The sequence below is a fragment of the Macaca fascicularis genome, chromosome 6 (genome assembly GCF_037993035.2).
Source record: "Macaca fascicularis isolate 582-1 chromosome 6, T2T-MFA8v1.1".
NCBI classification, from domain to species: Eukaryota; Metazoa; Chordata; class Mammalia; order Primates; family Cercopithecidae; genus Macaca; species Macaca fascicularis.
The window spans coordinates 27797435-27821880 of record NC_088380.1 but is presented as its reverse complement, the minus strand read 5'-3'; the positions used below and the strand labels follow the sequence as shown (position 1 = coordinate 27821880).

The 24446-nt window shown below is 33.9% G+C and overlaps 1 long non-coding RNA gene across 4 annotated transcripts in view; it reads right to left on the bottom strand.

The window, feature by feature from the left end:
• LOC102140539 (uncharacterized) overlaps nt 1-23105 on the bottom strand; it is a 289337-nt gene extending 266232 nt beyond the window's left edge. For 2 of the 4 annotated variants that reach the window (XR_006698672.2, XR_012414518.1), the window contains exon 1: nt 22402-23091. This is a non-coding gene — a long non-coding RNA (uncharacterized lncRNA). Of the gene's footprint in view, nt 1-22401 lie in introns of all 4 variants that reach the window. The other 2 variants (XR_012414516.1, XR_012414517.1) reach the window with 2 other exon arrangements.
• Between the last annotated feature and the right edge of the window lie 1341 nt (nt 23106-24446).

The following is a 24446-nucleotide window of genomic DNA, read 5'->3' as shown; positions in this document are numbered from 1 at the left end:
AAATACGAAAGATCCTCAAAGACTATTCCAAACACCTCTATATACATGAAAGAAAATCTAGAGGAAATGGATAAATGTCTGGAAACACACAATCTCCCCAGATTGAATCAGGAAGAATTTTAATCCTTGAACAGTCTAATATCAAGTTCCAAAGTTGAATCAGTAATAAAAAAAAAATATAACCCTAAAAAGCCCCAGAGTGAATAGATTAACAGCTGAATTCTACCACACATACAAAGAAAAGATGGTACCAATTCCACTGGATCTGTTCCAAAATATCAAGGAGACAGGAACACTCTCTAACTTATTCTATGAATCCAGCAGCACCCTGATACCAAAAGCTGGCAAAGACACAACAAAAAAAGAAAACTACAGGCCACTATCCCTGATGAACATAGACACAAAAATCTTCAACAAGATACTAGCAAACTGAATCCAACAGCACATCAAAAACCTACTTCACCAAAACCAAGTAGACTTCATTCCTGAGATGCAAGGTTGGTTCAACATATGCAGATCAATAAATATGATTCTCCACATAAATGGAATTAAAAAGAAAAATCATATGATCATCTTAATAGATCTGGGAAAAGCTGTTATTAAAACCCCAAATCTCTTCATTATAAAAGTCTTCCAAGAACGAAGCATCAAAAAAACATACTGCAAAATAATAGGAGCCATCAATGAGAACCCCACAATCAATATAACACTGAAAGGGCAAAAGCTGGAAGTATTCCCCTAGAAAACTGGAACAAGACAAGGATGCCCACTTTTACCACTCTCATTCAACACAGTACTGGGAGTTCTAACCAGACCAATCAGGCAATAGAAAGAAATAAAAGGCACCCAAATAGGAAAATAAGTCATTATTCTTTAATTTAATCATTCATTTATATCATTATAGACTCCTAATCATTGTTTCACTTACTTTCAAAGCCTTTTTTTAAAAAAAATACACATGGGGTAATAACTTCTTTTTTCTTAGCATGCACCATTTTAAAAAATCCTCCATTTAATCCATTATTTATCATACACTGCTCTCATTTTTATTACCTAATCATTGATCACACTGTTCTTTATCTTTCTGGTATCATTTTTCACCCTAATAACTTTATATATGCTATTATTTAAAATTGAATATTGGTCAAACATTTTATCTATTGCCCCTCTGTATCATCTTAAATGTAGCCTTTCAGAGAAAGGCTGACCTAAGTGCAATGCCCTGAATGTTTATGACCCCATCAAATTCATGTGTTGAAATCCTCATCCCCAAGGTGATGGTTTTAGGATGTGGGCTGTTAAGAGGTGTGACTAGTTAATGATGGCAGACTCCTCGTAAATAGGGTTATTGTCTTTATTACACACAATAACCATTTCACCACGGAGAAATTCCTCATCCTTTCCATTATGTGAGGCAAAAAGACATCTATCTAGGAAATCAGCCATTGCTAAACAGTGAATCTGCTGGTACTTGATCTTGGACTTCCCAGCTTCCAAAACTGTGAGAAGTAAATTTTTGTTGTTAATAGGCCACCCAGTTTGTGATACTTGTTACAGCAAGTCACACAGACTAAGATACTTAGTCATGTCATTTTTCTGTTTTTGTGCCAAGAATTCTATGACATGCATACATTATTTTCTCTTTCACAGATTCATATAGTATTCTCTATGGAAGGTCCACATCCAATATAATTAAAAGAACGGACTAGCTAGTTTAACTCTCAGTCTACCATTAATATATTTAAAACTATTCTCAAATTATAACATATGCCATATGTAAAAAAAACTATAACCTCAAATAATGTTTTAAATATCAACATGGAGTGTTTTGTTACAAAAGAAAGTTACTTATTACATTTCCAATTGAATTTGTTTTTCTTTTTTTTGAAAAATTATTTGTAAGTAATATTATGCCTAAGTGAAGAGAACTTAAGATTTTGATGACCTTAAATCTTCTTTTAAGACAATCAGGAGTTTGGTTACTCTTTATTGTGTGTGTGTGTGTGTGTGCGTGCGTGCGTGCACGTGTGGTTGTGTGCACATGTGCATATATATGTATTATATATACGTATTATACGTGTATATATGTATATGTATTATATATACGTATTATACGTATTATACATTTCACCACCACACCTAACTTACTTTTTAAAATTTTTCATAGAGGGCCGGGCGCGGTGGCTCACGCCTGTAATCCCAGCACTTTGGGAGGCCGAGGTGGGCAGATCACAAGGTCAGGAGATGGAGACCATCCTGGCTAACACGGTGAAACTCCGTCTCTACTAAAAAAATACAAAAAAATTAGCCAGGCACGGTGGCAGGCGCTTGTAGTCCCAGCTACTCAGGAGGCTGAGGCAGGAAAATGGCGTGAACCCTGGAGGCGGAGCTTGCAGTGAGCCGAGATTGCGCTGCTGCACTCCAGCCTGGGTGACAGAGCGAGACTCCGTCTCAAAAAAAAAATTTTTTTTTCATAGAGACAGGGTGTTTCTATGTTGCTGGTCTAGAGCCTCTTGGCCTCAAGTAATCCTCCTGCCTCAGCCTCTCAAAGTACTGGTATTATAGACATAAGTCACCATGTCCAGTTACTTGGTTCAATATTAAAGCAATAGTTGTAATGAATGTTTAGTATATTCTCGGAAACATTATTTCACATCAAGATTATCAAAAGAGTTCAAGTTTTCAATGTTTACAAAAGAAATATAATGGGAAAAGACAATATTATAATTGAACCGAAACCTCAATTTCCATACCTAATATGTGTGTACACCTAAATATTTTGTATTTTTATGAAAACAAACAATATAAAAGACTAGTCTGTGCTCATGGTTGTCACACACAAAGAATATTAAAGCTGTTTTGAAATTTTATCATTTTCACTTTATTGTTTGAAATAAGCTTAAGTGAGAAATCAGATGTTCCAGTTTTTATTTGCCTTCACTGCTTTCTGTATCATTTTCCTATTTTTGTCCCTCCTTTTAACATGAATGACTTCATGCCTCCATGCTTTCATTCAAGAAAATTTCAAGACTAGTATTTCCCAAATTTTGAAGGTGATTTTTAAAACCTAAATATTCAGTTCCAATTCGATACAAATTGTATTGTTCTTGTTCTTTTTTTATATTTTTATTTTTTAGACGGAGTCTTGCTCTGTTGCCCAGGTTGGAGTTCAGTAGCAGGATCTTGGCTCCCTACAGTCTCTGCCTCCCGGGTTCAAGTGATTCTCCTGCCTCAGCCTCCCAAGTAGTTGGGATTACAGGTACCCGCCACCAAGTCCAGCTAATTTTTGGATTTTTAGTAGAGACAGTGTTTCACCATGTTGGCCAGGCTGGTCTTGAACACTTGACTCCAAGTAATCTCCCCACCTCAGCCTTCCAAAGTGCTGGGATATTCTTGTTCTTGGTATATTATGTTATGCATTTTTAAAGAAACCATATTATGAGTACATAAAGTTTGAAAAAATAGTAATACAGTTAATAAATTTCATCTGACAATCTGACCATATTCTGGGTAACAAATTTAAACAAATGTAAAGCCATAACTAAAATAAATTCAGTAAATTCAGCACAAATGTATAATGTCCTTGATTTATTGAATATGAATCATTTCTTTGCCAAAGAAAGCATCAGTATTCATCGCCAAACAAGGCAAATGTTTGAGGCTGTGGCCTTCGCTATCTAAATTCAAGAGGCTTACATACATATTTAGATGCAAAGTCTAAGTATTTTGGTACTTGAAACAGAAGAATCAATTAGCTATGCCAAAGACACAATAGAAAATTCCATGATGCTGAAAAATTGTACATAAAGCATCAGCTGGCAATTTATACCCAAACATACAACCTCTTATAACACCAAATTTAGTAGGGTTAGTCTGCTAATGTCCAGAAAACTCAGGATATTTTGGGATGCTAGAATCCCTGCCATCTCTCTTTTAATCTTGTTGATAAGAAGTATAAAATTACACAAGTACAATTTTTCATTTCATAGTAGTTGAATCTCTTTTTTCTTTTTTCTCTGTTGATCTCTCTCTTCATAGTTACTTACTGAGCGTTCTTCCTTATATTTCCATACTTTCTGTTATACCCTCCTATTTATTACAGTTTTAATATGAAATGTTAAACTCTGGCTTGGCCAGGGAATCAAGAAGCAGAGGCATCGATGTCAGCAGAATAATGTGGAATGTAGTGAAGGCATGATGTGGAACTCAGGGAATCCAATAGCATTTCTACAGTAATAGAGGCCTTACGTGCACTGATGTAGTTAATTGACACAGGTTTCCAGCTTCAGAGTAAATCCTGATAATCCATATTGAAGCAGCCAAAGCAATGATGCACAAGCAGCATCTGAAGCTCAGCTACAGGTTAAAGAGTAAGCATAGAACAATTATCTATAGGTTGCATAAAGAGAAATTGCTAATAAAAATGCTTGAAGGATAATATCTGCTTACATCTTAAAAGCCAAGTATATCTTTGTTACTTATAAAGTGATGTCATATTCAATATTATTTTGACAATAAAAATCATGCTAAAATTTCTTCAAGGACTTTATTGAACATGTACTTTCAAGTAATTAATCTTCACCTAGTTCTCAAGATAACAGACTAAACTTTATATACTTTTAATATTAATTGGCATATTTAATGACCATTTGCTCTTACCTGTTATTATTTCATTTTGTATTCATGATACCTTCACCTAGTTATTTCATGACCATATTACAGTTGAAGAATCTGTAATTTAAAGGGCTAAATGATCGTGAAAGGTTATGTAATTAGAAAGTAGTTAAGTTGCATACAAACCAACTCCCATTAAAATGTAACTGCAGAATGGGTGATTATTAAATTAATATATACTAAAAATATCTAAATCTTAATTAAATATTTTATCAAAGCAATTCGTAACCAGCAGATTGACAGATGATGGCCAATGTGTCCAAAAGAATTTTCCATTTTAAAATAATGAGATAGTACACCCTGTTCATAGTGAATAGTAGGAAATATGTTTAAAATGCACAGATACTTTTAAAGCATTCATCCATTTCTGAGAGTACCTTTTTTATTTTCAAATTTTAACAAAAAACAATATTTAGGTAGTGTGAGTGTCCTGATTTCTAGACAAGAAGGACTCCGCACACTGAGCAAGAGTGAGAAAGGAATTTAATGATCATAACTCCATGTCATACCCAGATGTCATACCCAATGACATACCCAGATGTCATACCCAATTGTCCTTTGTGTGGCTATAGGACATGGCATCAGAGCTAAATAGAATCAAGCAGTAATACAGTAAGAAAAAGTATCATTTAAATGATTCATCTAGAAAAAAGAACATTGTTCAACATGGGATTAAGAGAGAGAGATGTGGAAAATTTAAACTAAAATGTGGTAGAAGTAGAGGAGTGCAAAGCCAGGTGTTATTTTCAGAAAAGAGAAGGTATCTCTTGGTGATTTTTGAATTTCTTTAGGCCTCTTATGTGGGCTAAGAAAACACTTCTCTACCAGACCAGGCCCTATTCTTCCACAGAATCCAAATACCATTTGGCTTGGATTTAATTTCTTCACCACTTACAGGTTCAAGCTGATGAAGTACTCTGGAGTACAGCTTTTTGACAAAATGGTTGCATGCAATTGAACTATGAATGATAAGCTTCTCAGGTTCAGAAATAAGTCAGGCACATTATCATTGTCACAGTCCATTGCACTTCAAAATTTAGTGGATGCATTCCTGCCTCTTAATATCTACTTAAACTTCAGTGACCTTAAGAGTTCTATAAGCTACTGGGAGGCTGTATTGGTCCATTCTTATGATGCTATGAAGAAATACCTGAGACTGGGTAATTTATAAAGAAAAGAGGTTTCATTGACTCACAGTTCTGCATGGCTGGTAAGGCCTTAGGAAGCTTATAATCATAGTGAAAAGCACATCTTCACAAGGTGGCAAGACAGAGAATGAGTGCAAGCAGGGGAAATGCCAGATGCTTATAAAAACATCAGATCTCATGGGACTCACTCATTATCAGGAAAACAGCATGGGGGAAACCAGCCCCATGATCTGATTACCTCCACCTGGTCCCACCCTTGACACCTGGGGATTATGGGGTTTATAATTCAAGATGAGATTTTGGGCCCAACCATATCAGGGGGTTTGACCCCAACTTTATATAAACCCTTCCAGTATGTCAGCTTATATTTTTATTGCCCCTTGAGTCATCTGAGCTGCTGATTTCATATATCTTTATAAATTTTTTTGACCTGAACTTAAATTTCAGGTCTATTTACAATTTCAACAAAAATTAAAATCACTCAATGAAATAATTGTGCATTTAGTAAATTTAAATATTTTTTTCAATGGAGCTCTTGCTCTTTATTTCCATCTATATTATTCAAAGCAATTCAACTATTTGTTCCTTTAGCTCAGTAGAAAAAATGATCATCTATTTGGTAGAAAATACCATCTGAAGAAAACCACTACTGGGTGTAGATGCTTACACATGTTGGGTGCTGAAATTGGCTTGTTGTTTTAAAGGTAGAAGAGCATATGAACGAACAAGAGAAGATTGTGTATATCCACTTGAAAAAGCATATTAGCATCTCACTTACTTCAAAGGGTCAAAGGTAGTCATCTTTCAGGTTCTAGCATATTCGTGTCTAGTATATAGGAAAAGTACCAGACTGTGATACCAAATAAGATACACTTTCTCCAGGTACAGTACTGTTCAGCTTACTTAGCTTACTTCTTGTACTTAGAATATCAGAATGGCATCTTAAAAGTTTTAGTAAGTGTTTCAAATCCTCCTTAGGCACGATAATATGGCTAGTATATCAGTTGCATACACACATATTTGGAATTAAAGATGGATTTATTATTAAAGAAAAATTTCATGGTAAAGATGTAAATTGTAAGTAAATATAAGGATGGTAGGTGAGTGTGTGTGTGTGTGTGTGTGTGTGTGTGTGTTTTGTTACTGTTGTTTGTTTGTTTGTTTTTAAAAGAGATGGAATCTCACTATGTTGCCCAGGCTAGATATGAACTCTTGGGCTCAAGCAATCTTCAGCCTCTTGAGTAGCTGGATGTATGAGTGCAAATGCCTAACTCTGAGTGGTGTTCTTAATAGGAGAAAAACTGAAAAAAGTTGTTGAATTTTAGATTAATTTATACTTAAAATAGAACTATCATAGAATCCAGCAATCTAATTACTGGTATTTATCCAAAGAAAACAAAATTAGTATGTCAAAGGGATACCCACACCCTTATGTTTATTTTTCATCAGCACTATTCACAATAGTCAAGATACAGAATTAACCTAAATGTCCATCAAGAGAAGAATAGATAAGAAAAATGTGGTATATATGTTCAACTAAATACTGTTCAACCATAAAAAAATGAAATCCTCTCATTTCCGGCAACATAGGTGGAATTGGAGGTCATTATGTTAAGTGAAATAAGCCAGGCATGGAAAGACACATATCACATGTTCTCACTCATATGTGAGAGCTTAAAAAATTAATTTTATGGAGGTAGATAATAGAATAATACTTATCAGAGGCTGAAAAGAGTGAGTGTGGAGGAGTAGAGGAGTTAGTTGAAGAGAGGTTGGTTAAGGGGAACACACATACGGTTATACAGAAGGAGTAAGTTCTAGTGTTTGATAGCACAGTAAAGTGTATAGTGAACAACAATTTATTGTGTATTTCAGAATAACTAGAAGATTTGAAATAGCCCCAACACAAAGAAATGATAAATGTTTGAGGTGATGGGTAGTCTAAATACTCCGATTTAATCATTACACATTGTATAAATAAATAAAAGATCACATGTCTTTTGGTGGCCTTATATCCCATATGACAGCTTCTTGCACTCCATGGTCTATACAAACAGAGGTCAAGGTAGGCTCCCTAACTGTCTTTTGCTCCCATTAGTCATCAATCGTGTCAACAGATAATAGTTAAATTTAAAATTATTTGACTGCCTACTACAGTCATGCCTTGGTATTTGTGGAGAATTGGTTCCATGATGACTGGTGAACACCTAAATTCCTGTAGGCTCAAGTCCCTTACATAATATGAGGTAGTATTTGCTATCATATGGAATATAAGGCCACCAAAAGACAACGGGGACCTCTTTAATATTTTTAATGTTCATAATATATTGATAAGGATGCCTTACAGTACAGACAAATGTATTTTAATGTACACTTAAATAGCTGGACTATCTATCATGAGGTTTTGGAATTCTACACAGATCAATACTGCCTCTAGATATGTTTAATTCAGATTGGAACTATTTTGTGTGTATGACTGCCTTTGTTTGTTTTATTTTTTCAAATTATAAGTAAGGCTGGAGAGATAAAGCAGTTGGGTTTGGCCAGGTGCAGTGGCTCAGCCCTATAATACCAGCACTTTGGGAGGCCGAGGCAGGCGGATCACTTGTGGTCAGTAGTTCGAGACCAGCCTGGCCAATATAGTGAAACCCTGTCTCTACTAAAAATACAAAAATGAACTAGGCATGGTGGCGCATGCTGTAATCCCAGGTACTCAGGAGGCTGAGGCAGGAGAATCACTTGAACCCTGGAGGCAGAGGTTGCAGTGAACCAAGATTGCACCACTGTACTCCAGCCTGGGCCACAGAATGAGACGCCATCTAAAAAAACAACAACAACAAAAAAAAAAAAAAAAAAAAAAAAGGAAGAAAGAAAAAGCAGTTGAGTTTGATTGTTTTAAGGGTTTTGTTCCACTTGTTTCATCATCGGATATGCTGGTTTCAAACATAACTTGCTCTCTGTGGAATTTTCTGCTTGTACACAACACGGTTAAATTCCCTCAATGTGTTGATTCTGATAGAAGCAAGATTTTGGTCAGTGCCTACTATTGCCTGTTCAAATCTTGTCTACCAATAATAGTGTGGACAGGTATAAAATATTTGAGGTGCAGTATTTTGGGAAAGAGGGTCATCTGTTTCATCTGTGATAATCAGATTTTAGAGAGAGAAGCTTCTCCCCTGCAGTATTTAGCAGCCTGGTTCAAGCCACACAGTTTCTTGAGATGTGTCAGTTCCCCAAAGCTATAGTTGCTGACACAGCAGTCTTGCAATGGTGGGTCTTTCTCAAGGTAGTTTCTATGAGCTTCAAAGTGGGCATGTATAAAACCAGTTCTCATTCTGAAAATATGTATTTGATTTAGAAAGTTACTATTGTCCCGAAGTCACAGAAGCTGCTATTGACAGAGTAGAGGGGCTTCAAGGTATCGACAGGTTTTCATGAATATTTATATCACATCACAAAGCCTTGAGGGCTCAAGGGCCATGACCATTTCATCATGCTCTTTTACACACATAATTTCTATACTTCATGGCCCAGAATAAAGGTCAATTTGTTTTTGCATAAAAGACTCCCTTGATAATCCCCATCAGAATTCATTAACACTTCCTCTACAATTCAATCTCTCTATCCTATTTTATACTGCTACCATAATAATTATCATATTCTTACCATTATAATTATTTGGCATATTGACCTCCTTTTCCCATACCATTAGGCATATAGTAGGGATTTACTTAACAGTCAACACCCACAAATCATGACTTTCCCTCTTCTACTAGTATTGCCATCTGTTTGCAAACTGGAAAGGCCAGAATTATTGTTTACATGTAATACACATCTGAAAATTAAATTAAATGGTTGTAACATAATTGTAATGTATAAAAACGCCATTAATTCTATGGATCAATATTATATATTTAGTAGGTACTATTCAATAAAATGCCAACAATCTTCTGGGTACTTGATAAAATGAATCGCTCCTGCTTTTGACAATCTTTGGCTTTGAATATGTACAGTAGAAATTTTCTAATCCTAGTTGGTGTTCACTCAATAATTTAGAAAGAAATAAACCTACTCTTCTGAAATTAATATATTCAAGTATCACAGATTTCCTTTTTTTTTTTTTTTTTTTTTTCCAGACGGAGTCTCGCTCTGTCGCCCAGGCTGGAGTGCAGTGGCCGGATCTCAGCTCACTGCAAGCTCCGCCTCCCGGGTTTACGCCATTCTCCTGCCTCAGCCTCCCGAATAGCTGGGACTACAGGCGCCCGCCACCTCGCCCGGCTAGTTTTGTTTTTGTTTTTTTTTTTTTTTGTATTTTTTAGTAGAGACGGCTTTTCACCGTGTTCGCCAGGATGGTCTCGATCTCCTGACCTCGTGATCTGCCCGTCTCGGCCTCCCAAAGTTCTGGGATTACAGGCTTGAGCCACCGCGCCCGGCCACAGATTTCTTTATAAATCATAAATAACATAATTAGCAAAGAGAATATGATTAGTTTATCTATATTCAGGCTATAGGCAAGAGTTAGGTTTAACCTACCACTGCCTAAATGAAATATATAAGAAACAGACCAAATTCCCCCATTCCCAAATACTATATAATTGACATTTCTATAACTTTCAATACATGAGACTGACATCCTGTGGCTGTATATTATGTGTAATTAAGAAACCATGCTTGCAAATGACCCTGTGCTTGCTGCCAATGAGCATGCTGCAGTGCAGGTCGTTTGTGCTATGTATGAGTGAGGAGCCCTGGTAATAACGCTGGGGGGTGAGATTAAACAGCACATTCAAACTCGTTTTTTGACCATGTCAAACTGTCAGGTAGAAAAACAGAATGTCTATAATACATCTAAAAATAGTAAAAATCGAAAGTGTAAAAATGTATTAAAGGGAAATTCAATCTGGAAAAATGGAAAGTAATGCATCTGTGAAACATAGTTATTTAATCAATAAAATCTGGAACACTGCTATCCTAACAGCAGTAATGAACAGAAAACTCATGAAGAGTTTGCAATGTTATATACGACACTACTCTGGGCTACATATAACACCACCTTCTTCAGGAAGTTTGATGTGTGTTATTGCCAAGATTGTATTAAACTATAAAGACTCTGTGGCATAAGCATGAAATGTTAGTACGTTAGATTGAAAGAGATTAACTGATTTAACTATGCTTGTAGAACTGGAGACACCTGACTGTCTACTGGTTTTCTCCCCTTTGAACTAAACTAATGCTTTATAACAATTTTCATTCTGGAGTACAAATATTTAATATAAAATATATTGCTTATCACATATATATATATAAAGATGAAGATAACTAAGAAGTACATATTTTTAAAAAACAATTTTGTTACATTCTTTTTTTATTACATTACTTACAATGATTTTGTCTATTCCTTTTAAGTCTTTTAATATATACTTGAAAGTATATATTATTTTTATATATATACTTTTAAGTATATATTGTTTTTTAAGTATATATTGTTTTAAGTATATATTGTTAGACAAGTATATATTGTTTAAGTATATATTGTTAGACAGAAAACTGTAGATGTGAATACCTGTATTTATACATTTATATTTATCCATCTTATAGCGAGAGGTAAAGAAAATGAGAGGCAATAATTTGTTCCTAATGTAATCAGATGCATCTTTTGTGGTATAACTACAGACTTTAAATGTATATTGTTGAAGCCAGGAAAAAACATGAGGGATATTCTAGCACACTAATGAAACATATGGCTCATAGTTTAGTGGTATAGAAAGTAGATTTTTGTTGTTTTTATTTAATTATCTTTCCTTCACTTTGAATATCTAGTTTTTATTTCCATTTTACTCAGTGAATTTATGTAAGATTTTTCAAGTCTCTTTTTTTAGAAAAGAACATAGTTTGTAAAAATAATATGAATACTAAAATATAATAAAATATAAATTATTGGCCGGGCACAGTGGCTTATGCCTGTAATTCCAGCACTTTACATGGCCGAGGTGGGTGCATCACTTGAGGATATAAGTTTGAGACCAGCCTAGCCGATATGGCAAAACCTCATCTCTACTAAAAATACGAAAATTAGACTGTCATGGCATGTGCCTGTAATCCCAGCTACTCGGTTGGCTGTAGCAGGAGAATCACTTGAACCCAGGAACCGGAGGCTGCAGTGAGATCATGCCATCACAATCCAGCCTTGGTAATAGAGTGAGACTCTGTCTCAAAAAAAGAAAAAAAAAAAAAAAAGAAAAAGAAAGAAAGAAAGGAAAGGAAAAAGTGAAGTATACACTAATGCATGTTTATGTATGCGTGATATACATAAAATTTCCACAGGAGCAAGGACAATATTTGATTTTCTCTTCACCATATGCTTAATTATAATGCAGGATAAGCAGTCACTACATGTTATTTAATAAAAGATTGGATGAGTAAAGGAATGGATGTATATATGTCATCTTTTAATGTTTTCTTTTTTCTTATTTTTCTTTTCAGAGTTGCCATATTTAGCAACATCTTTCATGGAAAAGCAAATTTCTGACCAATCGGGTTTTTTCAATTTTATTTTTTTCAGCTTTATTGAGGCATAACCGACAAATAGAAACTATGTATTCAAAGTGTACAATGTGATGTTTTGATATAACTATCCATTGTGAAACAATAATCACAAGCAAGCTAATATATTATAATATATTCATATTCTCACATTGTTATCTGTTTCTGTGCTTATATGATGAGAATACTTAAGATCTACTCTCAGAAAATTTCAAGTACACAATACATTATTAACTATAGTCACTATGCTGTACATTAGGCTTCCAGAACTTGTTCATCTTATAGTGGCAAGTTTTCACCTGTTGACAAAGTTCTACACTTTTCCCATCTGCGACACCTGGTAACCATCATTCTACTCTGTTTCTATGAGTTTGACTCCTTTAGAGTTCAAATATAAGTAAGTTTATGCAGTATTTGTCTTTCTGTGTCTGGTTTATTTTACTTAACATACTGACTTCCAAATACATTTATGTTGTTCCAAATAGTAGGATTTCCTTTCTCTTGAAATGGAATAATATTCCATTATCTGTATGGCATGTATTCTAAATAATTTTAAAGAAGATTTGTAAAAATGTAAAGAGATTTTAATTAAAACTGCATTAAAGCTGTAAATAAATTAGATAAAATTCCCATCTTTAAAATATTGCCATGAATTTTAGAATATGACTGCCTTTCCTTTTTTTCTAGATATTTAAATAAATGTTTTTAATAAACACAATAAAAGTTTTAAAGTGATATTTATTTCTATAACTTTACTTTCTTACTCAATTATCTAATAGTTGTCATACTTTATTGGAAAATTATTGACAGTTTATAGGTATTAAGGTATTTGTTTATATGCTGATTTTTTATTTTAGGTTTGTTGACCCTTAAATTTACTAAGTCAACAAAAGTAACAACTGTAATATTGATAAATTTAAATATTTAAATTTTTAAAAATATTTTAGGGGCTACTACAATCATTAACATTTCTAAGACAATGTAAAATGATTACATGATAACATAATTTACTATGTTATTTTTATTCTGATTTTATTAAGAGAGTTTCTAGAACTTAAGTTTTAATTATCAGGTTATTTATTAAAGATTAAATATTAAAATAATACAGACTCTGACTTTTATTGCTGTTTTATACTTAATTTTATTTATAACATTATATTTTCACCAAATTATATTTTGGCATTGTTTAAATTTTTTTCCAAGCAGTTTTATTCACAGTGAGCTTTAACATAAAATTTTGTGTGTACGATTTTTAAAATGTCAGCAGTAATAAAAGTCCATTTTGAGTAGTAGTTATTTTAAAAATTAGTTAAAAACTGATTACATGTTTTCCAGTCACACTAGACTCTGTCAGTTCCATCACTGAAAGCATGAAGATATACTCCATTTCAGGACTTCAAAATTTTGTGTCTGCTGATGTGTGTTCCCCTAATGCTTCTTCAAATCCTGAATTCTTTCACAATTTTTAAAATTTGATGGCTCTCTTCATTCTTCAAGATATTCATTAATGTCGCTCTTTAAGACAGAACTTCCACTTTGCTTGCTCCATCATTATTTTTCGTAGCATGCTGCATGGTTATATATATATAACAGCATATAACATATGTCACAATATTTAAAATATATTTATTTTCTACATTTATTACTTTCTGCATGTGTTAAAGTTAACTGAAGTAAGGATTTAGATTTGACTATTGCAGTGTTTTCACACAGAAGATACTTAAAGGATGATGCATAAAAAGCTAGTATATTGTTACCATATATATCTTCAAGATGGCAGAAACTTGTTGCAATTGAAGCCAGATCAATTTTGATGGGAAAATTAACAGAAGTAAAAAACATATATAAAATATATAAGTATATCCAACTTCTTAGGCCGGGCGCGGTGGCTCAAGCCTGTAATCCCAGCACTTTGGGAGGCCGAGGCGGGTGGATCACGAGGTCAGGAGATCGAGACCATCCTGGCTAACATGGTGAAACCCCGTCTCTACTAAAAATACAAAAAACTAGCCGGGCGTGGTGGCGGGCGCCTGTAGTCTCAGCTACTTGGGAGGCTGAGGCGGGAGAATGGCGTGAACCCGGGAGGTGGAGCTTGCAGTGAGCCGAGATCACGCCACTGCACTCCAGCCTGGGAGACACAGTGAGACTCCATCTCAAAAAAAAAAAAAAAATATATATATATATATATATATATATATATATATATATATATATAAGTATATCCAACTTCTCATAGTCTAAGATTAAAAACTACACAGAAGGATCTTAGCAAAAGTAAATTTTAACTGAAACCTCAAAGTTTTCCCCAAAATAAGGTCACATGTAAAGATGAGTTGACAATGCAAAATCACACCCCACAATTGAAAGACCATCATTGACAAACATAGTTAAAAAAAAAAAAAAAAAAAAAAGGATCAGATTTAGATCCACAAGAAATTTATATAAAGAACGTAAACCATAAGTAAAATTCTGAGGTCTCCCATTTATCTAAATGAACCCCTCCTCTCAGCCAAGGGCATTCCAGAATGAACCTGAAAACCCAGTCCAGGCTATGATAGAAGAAGGGGTTGAACATGCTTCCTTATACCTTCCAGCGTTAACATCAACCTAGACTTTAAGTCTGATTATAAACATTAATCTTAATGCATAGCATTAAGATCTATTCTCTCTGAATCCTGCTATTTGGAAGCTTCTGTTACATAATAAAACCTTGGTCTCCACAACTCCTTATTATATTCCAGGCCCTCCTTACTACTGATAACTCTTTCAGTCAATTGCCAGTCAGAAAAATGTTTAATTCTACCTATGACCTGGAGGGCCCTCCAACCCTGCTTCAAGATGTCCTGCACTTCCAGATCACATCAATACAACCCTTACATGTATTGTTTGATGTATTTTGTCTCCCTAAAGTGTACAAAAGCAAGTTGTACCTCAACCTCCTTGGGCACATATCATGAGGACCTCCTGAGGCTGTGTCACAGAGGCATCCTTGACCTTGGCAAAATAAACTTTCTAAATTGATTGAGACCTGTCTCAGATACATTTGGGTTCATAATGATTATAAGAAAATGTATACCATGTATGGTTTAACTCCAAGAAGGAAGAGAAGGAACTATCATGAATTCAATTCAATCAGAAAGAAAATATAGTGATAGCGAAAAGGAAGCAGGAAACTTTAGTCCCACTACATCTGAGGAAATTTGCATTCAGTAAATTGTCAGTGAATTAATTTCTAAAGCATATTTTCCAGAACAAAGAAAATAAACTCCCCCAAAAAGATCTCGTATACAATTAAAAATGAATCAGTTGAGGAGTGAGACTATAGTAATGTAAATATCATTATCTTTTCAGTTAATGCATTCAGTAGCAATGGGCTTTGTATTTCTGAGGTGGCAAGAAGACATTATTTTTATTTAAATGTAAATCAAACATACCCAAATTTTCCAACACTGAACAGATTATTCTATTTCCCTGAGTATTTGCACGTTATTCATAAATGTTTAACTGTTTTTTTTCTTTTCTTTTCTTTTTTAGTTCTTACACATAAGAGCTGTTGGCCATGAGCAGCGGCTCATGCCGGTAATCCCAGCATTTATTGGGTGACTGAGGTGGGCAGATCAGTTGAGGTCAACAGTTCAAGACCAGCCTGGCCAACATGGTGAAACCACGTCTCTACTAAAAATACAAAAAAATTAGCCAGGTGTGGTGGCACATGCCTGTGATCCCAGCTACTCAGGAGGCTGAGGCAGGAGCATCGCTTGAACCCGACAGGCGGAGGTTGCAGTGAGCCGAGATCGTGTCATCGCACTTCAGCAGGCGTGACAAGAGCAAGACTTTGTCTCAAAATAATAATAATAATAATAATAATAATAATAATAACAATAAGAAAGAATAAAGCTGTTATAAACTGAATTTTATTCCCCCTAATTAGCCCCCTAATGAAGCACTAATACCCAGTGTCTCAGAATGTCACTATATTTGGAGATAGGGCCTTTATAAAAATCATTACTTTAAAATGAGGCCTTTAAGGTGAGCCTTAATCTATTCTGACTAGTATCCGTAAAAGAAGAGGAGATGAGGTCCTATAGAGAAACATCAGAAATCTATGAGCATAGAGGAAAGAGCATCTGGAAGCCAAGGAACAAGGTCAGAAGAAGTCAAACCCGCCAATGCGGGTTGGACTTGTGGTCTCCAGAACTGTGAGAAAATAAATTTCTGTGATTTAAGCCATGCAGTCGGTGGTATTTTGTCACAACAGCTCTCGCAAACAAATACAACAATATATACTCTTGATGGATGAAAGCCTAAGGTCCGTTGAACTTTACTATTTTTGGACAATATAAGAGATTTAGAACATTATTATTTGGTTACCCTTCTCCCAATAAATACGGTATTTTACAGTATATTCTATGTGTGTGCAAGTGTGTGTGTGTGTGCGTGTTGATTAATTTTATTTGTCAATTTATCTAGGCAATGGTGCCCAGTTTGTTAAAAACTTAGTCTAGATGTTGCTGTGAAGGTATTTTGTAGATGTGATTAATGTTTATAATCAGTTGATTTCAAATAATGCTGATTACTCTGCATAATGTGAAAAAGCTTTTTCCAATCAGTTGAAGGCCTTAAGAACAGAGACTGAAATTCTTCTTTTTTTAACACATCAATCAAACTGATGACTTTGAAGTCCGTTATGCGGATCTCCTATAGGTCTTTCTAGTATATATTTTGTCCTCATTTTCAAACTTTATTTTCATTTTTTCCAGCTATATTTCAATCAGATTAATAAAAATAATTTGTTATAAAATGCACAAATCTTAAGCATAAAATTCAATGACATTGTCAAATGCACATGCCTATAATCTTAACACAAAAATCCAGATTCCCAAAATGTTCCCTCATAGCCTCTTCCAATAAAGTCCCACTTCACATAGATAATCAGTGATAAAGAAATTGTTATAATTTTGTAATTATATATTTGACTTACTTATTCTTGATCTTATATAAATGGATTCATAATGTCTAAACGTTTTTGTGTTGTTTATTTTGTTCAATCTCCTGATTCTGGAAGTTAGTATTTTTGAGAGTATCAGTAGTTTTTTTTTTATTAATACATAATATCACATTATAAACATAGCACTTCCGCCTATGATTGAATCATTGGTATGAGACTTATAATCTTATCATAGACCAATATAAAGCATTATCTCTCATTGGACGACAGGCAGCACAAAACAATGGTCATTACATCAAGAAAAGCACACAAATTAAATCTTAGACTTGTCTGATTTTGTGACCATGGTAGAAGAATACTTTTTAGACTGTGGAAGAAAGACATGCAACCAAAGAAGTGTGTAACAGTCTCACTGAACACAGGATGCAGACACATGAATTTCCTTTTACTTAAAGTAGTGAAAATCTGCAGGACTGAATACCATTCAGGAGAGGTTTTCTAAGTTTGTGAGGAGTTTCACAACATATCCATGGCAGAAGGCTACATGCATACGCATAAAATGAAATTCTTGATATTCTCAAGAGAGCAGGTGCTGCAGAACTGAGAGGTGAACAGGGATACCAGAGATCAAGAGGGACAAAAAAGAGTTCTGGCTCAGCAAATTAAGAAACACATCACTAAACACTGGGCATTTAAATGAGACCCCAAAGAGATCACGTATTAGGACTAACAAATGCATGCTAAATAGAACATTCTCTAAAACTAAAAGCTAAAATTGGTTCTTTTTAACAAAGAAAAAGCCTGAGCATGACAAAAGTAATAGAATCTATCTACAATTTAATTGCCTGTGAGAAAAAAATGTATGACTCTTAAAAAAGAGAAAATTTTAACAGTGAATAGAAAAATAATACTGACACTTCACCATATCATCCACAACACCCAGCTTAAAATAAATATGACAATACTAGACTTACGAAGAAACAAAGACATGTGATCTATAAGCAAGAAAAACAGTAATTAGAAACAGGTTACAAGATATCTTAAATGTTGGATTTATTAGATTAAGATTGTGAGATATCTTTAAAAAACATGTTCAAGAATTTCAATGAAAAGTGAACCATAATCAATAAAGAAATAGAGACTGTTGGAAGAGAAATTCAAATTAAAACAGAGAAGCAAATGGAAATTCTACTACAGATAAGTATACTAATTGAAACTTAAAATGAACTTAATGGATTTAACAGCAGATATAAAACTGCAAAAGAAACGATCAATGAACTTGGAGAAAGAATTTTAGAAATTACATAAACTAGCAAACTAGTGATTAAAGAAGATTAAAAATAAAACTCTGGATAGTCTTAATACATGTAACATTAGGAAGCCTTACATATATCTAATTGCAATTATATAATGAGTGAGCGGAAATAACAGAAAAGTATATTGGAAGATGTGAAGTTCAAAATTTTCTAAATGTGGTAAGACTAAAAATAAAGAGATAAAGAAAACAATCATATGTCTACGCTTAGGAATCTCAAGCATATAAATCCAAACACACATACAAATATGCCCACATTCATATCTGGGGAACTGACACCCAAAGAGTTCTTTAACAAAGTTGAAAAGGAAATATAATGAAATTGAGGAAATATATTAAAAGTAACCAGCAGCAGGGGAGTACATTACACACCACAGGACAAGGAAAATAATGACAGCTACTTCTAATTAGAAACAATGGAACAATATATTTAAAATTCTGGGAAAGAAACATCAAATTGGAATTTGATATTCTCCAATTATTTCTTCAAAAATGAGGCTAATATAAACGTACTTTGAGATAAAGAAAAGCTGCCAACAGACCTACACCACAAGAAATAATACATGATGTTCTTCAGGTTGAAATGAAAAGATAGCAGATGGAAACTTGAGTCTACAGGAGGAATGAGCAGCATCAGAAATAGCAAATATTTGGATAAATGTAAAAAAGTGTTTTTTGTTTGTTGTTTTGCCACTAATTTCTTCAAAAATAACTTTTGAAGCAAAAATAATAATCTGTGTTATGCAGTTTGTAACTATGTTTAAATAAAATATGACAGCAATACTGGAAAGTATGGGAAGTTAAGACAATTCTATGGTTCTAGATTATGACGTTTTATATGAAGTGGCACAATATAAACCTGACTAGACTATGATAAAGTAATGGCTCATTTTATAACCACCAGAATTATTACTAAAATAAAAATTCATACATCTAAGCGTTAATGGTCAGCAGAGAAAATACAATAGATAGTAAATAAATTTTCTGAATCTGCTAAAAATGACAGAAAAGGAGTAAATGGAAAAAAAAGTAAAAATAAAATAAAAAGGAAAATTAAAAAACAAATGGCCTCATGATTTCTTTTAACTCAAGCATATAAATAAATGCACTATTTTAGATTAAGTTATGGAATATTAAAATAACTTCATATTTATTTTCACACATATGTAACTTATCTTCCATTTAACAAATTAACATTAAAAATGAAAAAGTGAATACATTTAGTAATACTAAAAAGAGAAAGACGATGAAAATGTAGTTGAAATAACTAGTGATTAATTTTGTAAAATACAGATGGAATTAATATTATGAAAATTGTTTGGAATAAATTAAAATTATATATGATAAAATCTATGAATTATGAAAAAATAGATAATTATTATAGAATTATCTCCCAAGAGCAAATTATTGACCTCATGATTAATGATTTATTAATCAATGAAATAATAAATACTATGATCTCTAAAAATGTACCACGTGATTTTAGGGAAGCTAGGTTCTAGAATCATCATATCTGAAAAAAAAATTCAGAGTTGACATGGAATGTTGTATTTTGTTATAGTCCTTCAGAGAATATTAAATTAACATCTTAAACTAATACCGAATTTAGATATTTTTTAAAAAGTTTAGTTCTTTCAAATCCTGATCTATTTCTGGTTAAATAGTTTTTAGGTTGTGATGTATTCAGATCCCTCAAAATGATCTAGAGTGTTCATGAGACTTTCAGGTTCATAAAGACTCTAATTTCAACCTCCAAATTCTTTGTTTAGCTCTGCTCAGTTTCTCTGGTTCTCCAAAAGTACGATGAACATTTTGGCAATACCAGGCTCACCTCTTTGAATCTGCCTTCTCTTCTCAATGTTATTGTCACAAATCATAATTTTCTGGGTAGCACTCCAATGCCTTCTATCACATTTTCAATATATATTTATTCTTTGTGCCTACATATTTACAGGACAACTCTTCATCTCCAAATGTAAGAAACAGAGTCTAATTTGATTTTGTTCTTAAAAATATTTACAAGACAATTCAATTTAATTTTAAATCTGTGAGCAAGGTTTTGTTTACAATCATTGAAGTTCTATCTTTTTGTTTCCCTGATAATTATATTTCAAAATTTTAAAATAGTTGTAAAATTTATAATCCTTTTATAATACGGAAAAAAATCTGTGGAAAATGTATGGTAGATTATAATTCTAATTGTTGTGAGCAAACAATAATACTTTAGTTATTAAGAAAAATTTAATGAGTTTCTACTATATGCAAAGAACAGAGCTACTAGTTCCAGTTATATGCTGCTTCTCATAGTATAATCATAGTTCATTGCAAACAAAAGAATGAAAACATAAGTAATCAAAATGTCAGCTGCCTTAGAGATTAAATAGAATTTATGCTCAAAGAAAATAATTATGTACAACTGTAGTAACAATTTCTTAGGGAGTATTCCTATTATTAAATTGTGATGAAAGGGCAAATTATGCAAGCTTTTCAAATGAAAAATTGTTCACAAAATATTCAACATTCCTGTTTTTGATTCATTCCAAATTATTCATCACTCTCTTTCTAGTTTCAACTCCCTGTCAGAGCAAGTTAACAACAACAGTAATTATTATGACAACATTAACATGTAAATAGTTGTTTAAAATAATATTAACAAAACTGATTTTTATTTCACTGTCTACAAAGGATAACTGGAAAAGAGGAGAAAAATTAATATTCATTTAGTCCTTTATTTATAACTTTTTGCTAGTCAAAATTTCAAGAAATTTTGCTAGGCAACGATTTTATGTAACTAACACCTGATACTAAAGTGTGGCGCTTACCACCATTTTACTGATGAGGAAACATATTCAGTACATTAGAGCACGCTTTCAGAGCAGTTGAAAGTTTAAAGTCCGGAGTCTTAAACTCTTGGAGATGATTCAGGAACCTATCTTCTCTTCTGCTGTGGAATTCTTTTATACAGATCATAGCTAATATTAGTCTTTGTTCTTTAGGAAATCATCTTCCTTCCAGAAATTTACTTTGTTAACGTTTCCATTTATTATATGTAGCTTTCTTTTATTATATGAATGAGTTGATTTCCAAAAATTTTATTCAATCTAAATTTTATATTTTTTAGCTTTCGATTATTTCAGAATCATTTTATTTTATTTTTTCTCCTAATATGGTAGAATATATTACTTTTTATTTTATTTATTAATTTTTTATTTTATTATTTTATGTATTATTTTATTTTATTTTTATTTATTACTTTTTTATTTTATTTTAATTAACTTTTAAATGGTAGGCAGGTGGCCAAGGTTAGGAAAAATAAATATAACTAGATTCCACATATTAAGCAAGGGAGAACGATGGCATTGCCATTCAGTTGGTTTTGCAGCAGCTCTTTATAAACACCCACATTCTGCTTGACATCGAACCCTTCAAAACACCAAATCAAGGCCCACGGTATTAAAACCTCTACTGGCTAATAACGGTGGTGCTTTGCCCACATCTCATATAGATCAATTCCTCTGTCAAGAATCATATATTCTAAGATGCATAGCATTTACTATTTCTCTTTTCCCTCCCAAATCTAGCAGTTCAGTCGAGCCTTCTACGTGGTAAAACATGTAGGTAAGCATAATTATAAATTCCGGGTAGGCTTCACAAAACAATCCCTCATGTCTAGCTTAAAATAAAAAGAGCATACACAATCATCAAATATCTAGCTATAATTATTGGTACTGTCTTTTTCTGCATATATGTATCATATTGAAATGGGAAGTTACCTTGTCCCCCTCGTAGGGCATGCAATGGGGTTACTTCTTCAGTGCCCCGCTGCTCAAACCTCTAGGGGAGCATACAGACGGGCAGGCTGTGGGGCTCCGACTGCACACCAGTGTCTAGGGCTGAATGTTTACAGCTCCTGAAGCTCCAGAGGGAGTGTGTCACATGATGCTCTTCTAGTTTTGCTCTTTTGGTTTTGCCGTCTATACTTGACTTGTGTTAAGCAGCTCAATTAGATCTTCTACTTTGTCTCAAGGACAGAGGGCTTTCTGTATCCCAGGTTCTTGCCTTGGTGTACCGAAAGAATGGGATCACACCCGGGCTTGGAGAATGATTGCAAGGATTTATTGGGTGGAGGTAGCTTCAGGAAAGTCACAACGGGATGGAGTGGGAAGAGTTTCCCCTAAAGCCGTTCAGCAGCCTGGGCTCCCCTCTGACTGCCCCAGCTAAACTCCAGGTCATTCTACTTCTGATGGTTGGTGGCCTGCCAGGGTGCCCAGGCCTGTGGGTGTCTTACTCTCTATGTCCAGCCGTCGGTGTGTCACTCTCTGTGTCCAGTCATCTGTGTGTTCCTCCACTGTTGTGCTCCTCTTGATATCCAGCCGCCTGCGTGTCTGCGGCTAGGGTCTCCGGGGTTTTTATAGGCACAGAATGGGGTCTTGGGAGGTCAGGGTGGTCTTGGGAAATGCAGTATTTGGCTACCAAGGCAGGAGTGCCTGTACTCACCTAGGTCTGCAGGGTGGAGCCCTAGTCAGGGACCACACCCTTACTCGCTTCCATATCATTTAAAGGGACCACACCCTTACTCGCTTCCATATCATTTAAAGGGACCACACCCTTCTCTACCCAGCACTTCTGCATTAATATTTTAAAATAAAAGTGAAGGTATCCATGTCCTTGAAGTTATTCAAAAAAGCTCTAGTCAATCGTTTAGGTAATGAATTATATGCGTCATTAGAAGTCAGCAAATATTTAAAGTATTTATGACTAAAAGCATGGTGCCAAATTTTGAGGGTCTCAGCTCAGTGGCGAGTGCAAACACATAACTAGAAGACAATGGACCGTGATACAGAGATTCCAATTCATAAGACACTCTTTTTGTAAAAGATTTTAGCGAAGTGTCAAGATTTTTATTAGTCCATGAAGACTGATTTTAAAGTTTACAGTGGATGTTACTTGTTTAAAGATAAAAAGCACGCACACAAAACAAAAAAAAACCTTTTTTTTTTTTTTTTTTTAAAGCAGAGCTTCATTAATCTGATTTTTCTTTTAAAAACAAAATAGAACAAAACAAAAAACCCCAAAACGACATTTACAGGATTCATCTAAGGTAAAAGTTTTATCTGGAGCAAGATTTTGATAGAGAATGTTTAAAAGAACAAAAGCTTAAATTGAAAAGATGTAAAGAAGGAAAAAAAATGAAACAAAACTAATATATAAAAGTTTAAAAATTAACAAACAAACCAAAACCATCACCATCAACAATGACAAAAGTAACAAAAATCTGTTATAAGATGTAATCACTGCTAATAATCCAACTATTCAAGATTCCCAGCGTTTATACCGATTCTAATTTTATCCAGTATGTTATGCAAAATCCTGCCTTTTCTTATGCAATGATGCATATTTTTATCACCCTCAATATCTGTGCTACAATTTCTCATGCATATTGCATCTGTTACTATAGTACAACTGTTCTGCCCAGTCTGGTAACTGAGGTTTTAGAATTCCAGTTACAAAGAAAAGTCCTCTCCTTGAGAGCCAAGCTTGGAAACAATTTCCTTCTTGCAAAGCCTCAAGCCCAATTTTACGCAGAAAAATAAAAAAAAAACCTCACTGACTGCAGCCGTACATCAGCTACAGTAGAGTATTTTAAGACGCAGAGTACTCGTGTTCTATATGATGAAGTTGAAAGGACTTTCTGGTGAGAAGCAAGAAACCCAGGCTTTTGTACTGTTGTGACAGTGGCTCGCTGTGCAAACACTTCTTTGGAACATACTTTCCTTGTCTGCAAATTAAATAATTAGTGAATTGTACTGCAGAATAT